The sequence below is a fragment of the Tamandua tetradactyla genome, chromosome 12 (assembly GCF_023851605.1).
Source record: "Tamandua tetradactyla isolate mTamTet1 chromosome 12, mTamTet1.pri, whole genome shotgun sequence".
NCBI classification, from domain to species: domain Eukaryota; kingdom Metazoa; phylum Chordata; class Mammalia; order Pilosa; family Myrmecophagidae; genus Tamandua; species Tamandua tetradactyla.
Window position 1 is genome coordinate 6,005,827 of NC_135338.1, and position 9,301 is coordinate 6,015,127.

General features: G+C 38.1%; 1 long non-coding RNA gene across 1 annotated transcript in view; it reads left to right on the forward strand.

Annotated features, from left to right (window-relative positions):
* LOC143651753 (uncharacterized) overlaps positions 1-2,960 on the forward strand; it is a 48,932-nt gene extending 45,972 nt beyond the window's left edge. The window contains exon 3 of the long non-coding RNA XR_013160185.1: positions 2,376-2,960. This is a non-coding gene — a long non-coding RNA (uncharacterized LOC143651753). The remainder of the gene's footprint in view (positions 1-2,375) is intronic.
* The last annotated feature ends 6,341 nt before the right edge of the window (positions 2,961-9,301 follow it).

The window sequence follows — 9,301 nt, forward strand, 5'->3', positions numbered from 1 at the left end:
TGGAATTAAAATAACAAATGAGCTTTTCAAGCCCGAATGCCAAATGCAGCAATTCAGACATACAGTAAAGTTCTAGAGTCTTCTCCACAAGCCATTTCTCCCCTTAGCAGGAGATGTAACTGAGCCCAGGAGCCTAAGGAAATGGAGCACTTGCATTACAGCTATCTTTTTTTTAAAAGTCTTGTTCTCAGATCACTGGGTTTAGGTCCAACCTAATTTGGGTAGGTCTAAGGCAAGATTACAGAGCTATGACCTTTGTTAACAAAGACACATTGTGTGTTTTTCTCACATCTAATTAATGGATTACCTTAAATATACTGTAACTTTCTCTATTTTTTTCAAGCCATTAATCATTTAACCTTCCCCTCAGGCATGAGACTGAACTTTATTTTTTGTGCTTCTTAAAAATATTCTTTTGACAGAGTAAGTCATAAAAACTCAAGCATATTCTTTTTCTTTTCAATTTGTGGATCTAATCCATCATAAAACATTCTGACTACATGGAAAAAGGAATTGTGTAAAAAGCAAGTACTATTAATGTAATGCCTCCTCTGGGTACATTTGCCAACCAAAATATTAAACTCCTTTTAAAGAAATGCTTGGGAGTTATTAGATTGTCGTTCAATTAAGTGTTTGCGTGTTTAAAAATATTCCAACCACAAGACATATACAGTCTATACTCAAATGTTTAGAAGACAGATAGACAGACAGACAGACAGATAGATGGATGATAGAATGATATAATAAATGTGAGAAAATGTGAAAAGTTGATAAATCGGTGTGTGCATAGGGGATATATAGGGGTTCACTGTATTGTTTTGTATTATTTTTGCAACTTTCTTATAAATTTGAGATTATTTCAAAATAAAAAGTGAAAAATAATCCAACCAAGCTAATGTGTCCCGCACTGTAAATGATGTGTAGTCTTCAAAAGGGATATTTTGAGGTCAGTATTTGCCCTGTTTTGGGGGGGGCAGCTTAATTTTTTTGATTATTGGAACACTGGAAAAGTGTGCTTCTAACATACTAGACCAGTCTTACAGTAGACATTTTCCATTTATGTTGCGTATACAAATGGAGTTGTTTCCATTTTACTCTTTTCCGTCTGAACATGTCCGCATCTACTTCAAAAAATAAATGAAATACGCTCAAATTTTTATTCAGGTCTCAAATAAAAATCAGACCTTCAATCTGTTTTCCATAAATGCTCAAAATATTAATTCTAGCTTATCCTCCCTCCCCATCCTGCACCCTTCTTCTCTTTGCTTCAACCCAGCACTTGAACAATCATCTGGCCTTTTTGATCTAGAAGCGGAAGCCATTCCCCCATTCCAACCCTACCCAGGCAGGGTGACAATGAGTCTGCGGCTGGGAAATGCGAGGCCTGACCCCATCTACGCTCCTGGGGGCAGGGGGCTGGACAGACCCTGCCCACAACAATGTGGCAGCTGTCGCACTTCAGTCTCTTTCTTTTCCAGAAGCGCACAGACGGCGCTGAGTCTTACTAACCCAGCTGGACAACTCCATTTTTTTTTCTCTCTGAAAAGGCAGGTGGCCCCCAAGCAGCCTGTCTCCAACCCACCCTTGTCCCTTTCGTCCCTGGGGATATTGGTCTGCTGATCCCCAAGCAGTGATTTAGTCACTCAAAGTTTTGAGGTTAAAATACAAGAGGAAGCAGGAAACCTTAGATGCAGAACACAGAATTTGAGTCATTGCATTAGGGGCCCAGTACTTTGATTTTCCAAGTGCTAGTTGCTATAGCTACCCTAAGCAACAGATATAAAGTGATAATGGAAACAGTCAGAGACTTTTCAGGAGGAGTGTGCATCACAATTTTTAAATTTCTTTTAGCTTTCCTTGCACTGAATGTCAAGTCAAGGATACCTACTGAATTAATGGTTAAATTGGAATTTGAAATGAATTGTAATTAGCCACCTGATGCTAATCATCTGTAACCTCAGAATAAGACTTGCAGTACTCCAGATTTCTGCCAGATATAGAAGTGTGCTTGTTACAAAGCTAATCAGGAAGAGAGCTTCAGAAACTCATTTAAAATCTTATCGACATTGTTATTTATTCTGATTTAAATGCTCAATGTCAGATTTTAGCCTGGTACGTTTAACTGGAAGAAGCAATTACCCTCTCTATACTCTTCTTAAATGATTAGATGAGCATTTTTCCTTATCATTGGACCTGGCTATGATTCAAGAGTATAAACCACAGAATCTCACATAGAAGCTCTGAAGTCTGTGTGAAAGCTGCAGACCAAAATGTACAACTCAACTTCATGGTATTTCTTTACTTTATAATTTTCTCTTAAATAGCTTGCATATTCTCTGAACAGCCATTACAAACTCTGAATTTCTCTTTCACAGAATTACCCAACTTGATGGTCAGAGGCCACGTTTTCTGTGAAATTTTGTTTTCATAAAACCTGAACTGCAAAATCAAACAGTATTGAGACTTATAAAAGATTTCCTCCAACTCAATAACCAGGCAGAAAGCAAAACAGTTTCTCTGCTCCTGATGGAAATGATTACCAATTTAAGATAATCCACAGAGAAGCCTCTCTCCATGATGCATGGAAACATTTCCAGAACATAATCTAATAATAGAAAAATAAATAGAAAGACCAAATAAACACTCCAACAAACCCATAGCTCACATCATTAATGGAAATCCAGAGCACTGACAGTGTCCGAATTTTTCCTGTGACCCAGAACATGTAAGAGTTATATTCCCAATCTGAGTTACTATCATATCGAGATGTGGAGCATCATTGCTGTTTTTCCATATGGAAAAAAATCAATGTACAGAGAAAGGGTATGACTTTTCAAGGATTATCTCATACCGAGTCGGACCCAAGGTTTGTCATAGACCCAATCACCGAGTGTCCATCTGAGGCTTGATGCTCTTAATAAATTGCCTCTGATAACCCATAAACTCTCTTTTCACTCTGAAACCTCATTATGCTCTCTCTACATCTCACTGAGTGTAGTGTGGTGCTCAGAAAATGACTCTTTCAAAAATAGCTTTAAAGTATATACCAGTAACACGTGTTCATTATAGAAAAACTAAAAGTACATTCAAGAAAAAAGAAAATAAAAATCACGTATAATTCTATCATGAGCATTTTAGTGCACATTTTTTTACACACTTTTCTAGGCATAGTCTTAGTAATTCATATAATACATAAATATGTAGTTTTTTTCTACGTGTGTTGCTAATGCACATTTATGTTAAAAAGCTACTTCTCAGCAGGCAGAGTTCTTGCCTGCCATGCTGGAGACCCGGGTTTGATTCCCGGTGCCTGCTCATGCCAAAAAAAAAAAAAATACTTCTACAACTTTCTTTTCAATGGCTAAATAGTGTCTTATGAGGCAGAATTCCATAATTAAGTTAACTAATTGTTTTAGGGCTGGGCATTTAATTTGTTTCTACTTTTTAAATTTTAATTTTAATGTTTTTAAGAGCAAGTAGGCAAGAAATTTGTTAAGTACACATGTAAGAGAACACGAGGGCACTTTTGCAAGGAAAACAAGAGGGCAACAGGCCTGTTTCTGCTTAATGGTGTAGAAACACTGAGCATTACCAGGGTAAACATTTTTTAAATTAATGTTGGCACACATCCTTAACCTTTAATACATAATTGTTGGTTGATTAGTATTAGTATAATGATGTTTTTAAGCACCAGCAATACATACATAAGCTACACCACACAAATGCATTCCTTTTTCTGAAGATCTACATTTTATCTTCCGATGACAAAAATAGTTCTCTGTTGAAAGCGACTTCAGCTTTGCAGTCATTTCTACCTTGCCTATCGGAGAGCAGGATTTTAGTATCAGGCCAGGAGGAGGGAAGAAGTGTTGAAAGTCGAACTAAATGAAACGATTCTTCATTAGTGGAAGAGCCTAGCTCCATCTCATGCTGCGAATACTAAATAGAAACGTTCCCTAAATGCCAAAGTCATAGAAAATGCTATCCGTGCAAAGGGACAAATTGTGGGAGATAAACTGTGAAGGTCAGATTATCGTCTAAGAAGCCGCATGGAGAAATGAACCCCCCGATGACAGAGTTCCATCGACTGGCAGATCAGCCTTGAAATACGAGCTTTCATGGGATATCACGAATCCTTCCAGGAACTGCAGATCACCTTGATCTTTCTGCCTGCAACGTTTTGGAGATGTTTACAGTAAAGCAGTAACCTGAGATTTGCCTTTCAGGAAAAAAGTAACTGGTAACCTGATCCTAGAAAGCTTTCTGCACTTGGTTTTTTCAATCACAAGTTGAAAGATTTCCCTCCTGCCATGCCCCCGTGAAGGAGAAGTGGACAGAACTAGCATGGATTCAGTGGCCTCCTGCGTGCCAGGCACCATGTGAGCACCGCACGCGTCGCCTCGTTGCAGCCTCCAGCCACAGCCTCATGAGTGACTCACTATCAGCCCATTTTTAAAAATGAAGGAAACTGATTTCAAGAAAGATTAAGAACTTTGCTTCAGATCACAGTTGCTTAGTGGCAGAAACTACAGGTCAGGTGCTGTTTTCTACCACACTTCTTTATTTTAGAAATCTTCCCTATAGAAGTCTGGCCTTGATCTTAGTAACCCTTCTTTGCCACAAAACTCATGCCTAGGCCAGTCAGGCAAAGGTGACTCGGTGAGCTCGGTCCCCGTTCTTACTCACGGGGCAGTCCTCAGAGATACAGGCATGATGCCATCTCTAGCTTGAACAAAACTGCCTTCCCCAGTGACTCCAAATTCTGAGGGACTTATAAACAAACCTATTTACTTTGTTAGTGACACTCACGTGGGACTCTTTAAACAGGGTGCTTTTGTAGGTGGTGTTTGTTTGTTTATGGTTGTTTTTTTAAAAAATATTTTTATTGAGAAATCTTTACACACATACGGTCCATATATGGTATAAATCAATGGCTAAATACAATTGTATTACATAGTCATGTATTCAACTTCCCCATTTTTAGAACATTTGCATCACTCCAGATAAAGAAATAAAAAGAAAAAACTCATACATCCCATATCCCTTACCCCTCCCTCTCATTGATCACTAGTATTTCAATCTACCCAATTTTTTTACCCTTTATTCCCCCGTGTTATTTGTTTCTTTTTTATCGTTATTTTTTTACTCATCTATCCACACCCTGGATAAAAGGAGCAACAGACACAAGGTTTTCACGATCACACAGGCGCATAGTAAAAGCTATATCGTTATACAATCATCTTTAAGAATCAAGGCTACTGGAACACAGCTGAATAGTTTCAGGTACTTCCCTCCAGCCTCTCCAATACACCATGAACCAAAAAGGTGATATCTATATAATGCAGAAGAATAACCTCCGGAATAACCTCTCGACTGTTTGAAATCTCTCAGCCACTGAAACTTTGTTTTATTCCTCTCTTCCTCCTTCTGGTCAAGAAGGCTTTCTCAATCCCATGATGCCAGGTCCCAACTCATCCAAGGAGTTCTGTCCCATATTGCCAGGGAGATTTACACCTCTGGGTGGGAGTTATATCCCATGTGGGTGGGAGGACAGTGAGTTCACCTGCTGAGTTGCCTTAGACACAGGTCACATCTGAGCAACGAAAGAGGTTCTCTGGGAGTGACTCTTAGGCATAATTATAAGTAGGCTTAGCTTCACCTTTGCAGGAATAAGTTTCATAGGGGCGAACCCCAAGATTGAGGGCTCAACCTATTGAACTGATTGTATCCAGTGCTCGTGAGACTATCAGGAATTCCCCAAATGGGGAATATTTCCTCCTTTCTTCCCAGTCCCCCAAGGGGACTTTTGCAGGTGTTTTTTGTTGCTGACTTGCTGGTGAATTGGGTTTGCTGGTGTATTGGGTTTTTCTATCTAACTTGGTAAAGACATGAGACCCTAATTTCAGCTTTCTATTTGGAAATAGCCATATGTTCAGGAAAACACCTATAAAACCTGTGAGAAGGATTGGTTAAATAATATCACTGGGATTACAGTAACATAATCAGAATAATTATTCTGATTATGTTAATCAGAATTAACTAATAACAATAACAAGAATTAAAAGCTAAAACAGCACTTACCTCTTACTGAGCTTTCATCAGGTGCCAGGTACTGTCTAAGCATTTGATAATATGCTTATAAAACATAACAGTTTTATGAGGTACAAATTAACTCCATTTTAAAAATAAGGAAATGAACATTTCAAAGATCTAGTCAGTGGTAGAGCCAGAATTCAAACTCTGGTCTCCTTGGCTTCAAAATCCATCCTTGCCTATTTTAACCATTAAGTAATATTTCCTTCCTGTAAGCCCTTAATAATCTTCAAGAGCAAATGTATGTGAGTATGTACACACACACACACACACACATGTATTCTTAAGCTTTTCTTCTTAGCTACCATAAGAGAGAATGCTAATTGAACCCCAATATCCATTCTTCGTTGAGTAGTAAAACCCTTGAGGTTTAGATGGACACATGGCTGTCTGGTGTCAGAATGAAATTTCTCAGCCTCCTTTGCATCTGGTTTTAACTATATAACTAAAGCACTGGCCAAAAGTGAGTGAGCATGTGTGATGTATGCAATTTCTGGGTCATTTCCTTGAAAAAGATGTTGGTTGGCCTCAACTTTTTCATTCCCTGCTTCTGAGGACCTCAACATGGTTTGGTGCTAGTGAGCCACCATTGATCACCTAACAAACAGAAGGCAGAACAATAAGATAAAAGCAAACTGGCTCCATATACTACCTCAAAAATAGCCACTTACTCACCATGGAATGCTCACCTAACTCTGGGAGGTAATGTGCAAAAGTAATAAATGACTATCCATTTGAGAACTGCATTTTGGGGTCTCTTTGTTATAGCATCTCGTCCTATATTCATTCTGACTAATACAACTACTACCATTAAGGCTTTTCTACAGACTTCTAGAATGAAATTGAAGTGGTAACTCTGTGTCACTAGCTGGCTAACCTTTAAATGTTACTTCTTTTGTGTGTGTATCAAACTTCATTCCTCTTTATGGTCTCTTGAAAGTTCTGCTGTGGATTGCTATTGATCCACCCTCTTTTCATCAGCTTGAAATTCTTATGGAACAAATTGGCTGTCTGCAGGATGAGCCTATTGTTCCTTCTGTACAGATACATTCTGCTATTACATATAATACTTTTTTTATAATGCTATATTATTATAATATTATAATGTATAATGCTATTACATTATACTTTTTTTTTCTATTGTGAAACACTGTTGATAAACCCAAATAGGAGGGAAGAAAGTCATAAGCTTTCCTCTCCGTAGTAATTTAGATTTGAGCTCGAGAGTTTGCTTTGCTAAATGTGATTTGTGCAGTTATTGTGCTGCAGTATGGCACCACGGCCTGACACTCAGCCAAACCAATTCGGTGGCTTTTGTTCTTGGAGGTTAAAGTTTGATAGAAACAGCATCCTGGTCCTTTGTTTAAATTTCTTCTCTATAGGTTCAGACACATTTAAAAAAAGATCTTAATGTATCTCACTGGAAAATAACTAAGAGACCTGAAGAACATTAGATCATGATTTTTAAGCTTACAAAATCTGCAACTACTAAGGAAACCCCAAGTAACATGGCCTTTAAAACACAATTTTACATTTGTCCAAAAGAGTTCTTTTATAGCTGCATATTAAAAGTAAATACTAACAACACGTTAAAGGGTATTTCTGAATTGAGTTCAACTAAAAACACACTTACCTTTTCAAAATCGTCCTTTTACTTTCCAAAAAGTCTTGTTAAGGGAGTCGTTTATGTGGTTATTTACCTAGTTTGGGATTCCCAAATTACCTTTAGTACCAAAAAACAGAAAGATTATTTTGTGTATAAAAGAAGACAAAATGAAAAGAAAAAGAAACAAAGTGTGCTGGTTTGAAAGGATGTATGTACCCTAGAAAAGCCATGTTTTAATCCTAATCCTAAGGCAGCTGTTTCTTATGTGATTTAATCAAGAGTGGTTGTTAAGCTGGATTAGATGGAGACATGTCTCCACCCATCTGGGTGGGTCTTGATTGGTGCACTGGAGTCCTGTAAAAGAGGAAACATTTCGGAGAATGAGAGATTTAGAGAGAGCAGAGCAGAATGACATAGCCACGAGAAGCAGAGTCCACCAGCCAGCGACCTTTGGAGATGAAGAAGGAAAATGCCTCCTGGGGAGCTTCATGAAACAGGAAGCCGGGAGAGAAAGCTAGCAGATGATGCCGTGTTCGCCATGTGCCCTTCCAGATGAGAGAGGAACCCTGACTGTGTTCACCTTGTGCCTTTCCCGATGAGAGAGAACTCTGAACTTCATCGGCCTTCTTGAACCAAGGTATCTTTCCCTGGATGCCTTTGATTGGATATTTCTATAGACTTGTTTTAGTTGGGACATTTTCTCAGCCTTAGAACTGTAAACTTGCAACTTATTAAATTTCCCTTTTTAAAAGCCATTCCATTACTGGTATATTGTATTCTGGCAGTAGGAAACTAGAACATAAAGCTTTCTTCTTACACTATGGATTTCAAAGGAAACGCTGGCTGTTCATCATGCTAGTAGATGAAGGATAACTATTACTGAGGTTATACATAAGCTCATTGAAGCATAGTCATATTTATATTTGAAAGGCTGAGAAAAGTGAAAGTATTCAGCAAACAGGAAGATGGGTAGGCATCCTTTCAAAGATAGGGCACCCAGTTACCCTGCCTGCCATGTTTATCTGCCATGGGAGGGTAGATAGTCTTGGAGAGGGCCACTGAGGACTCCACTGCATTCTCTTTATTTCTACATTTAATTTAACAGTTTCCTTTTTAATAATGTAACATTAATAAGAACTACTTTAATCAGCTACGTTCTAAAAAATTCCTGGCTGAGGAATAATGTTGAAATGCAGTGTGGAAAACAAGAATGGCAGCATTTTATATTTTTTATTGTACAGGGTACTTGGTAAAGGTCAGTGGAGTGTGGAATCTAAGTGGGGATTTTTAATAAAAAACTGCACTACATAGGACAATTTGGGGAAATTGATTATATAGAGAGAGTGATGTGAATGGCAGACCCTGGGTCAAAAAGGAGGTGTGAAGGCAGCAAAAGCAAGTTTCCTCTTACTCAAATTAATTTTATAGTGTCGGAGAATTTAATAATCAGCAGTTTTCCTACCACAATAAAACACCTTTGCTCTAGCATCAATTATTTAAAGAACATACTTCTAAGGGTGCAGAAAAACCAAGAAAAGCATTTATTTCTTGATCCATGAAAGTAGGATTTAACAAGACTAATAAGGTATAGCAAATGTTGCT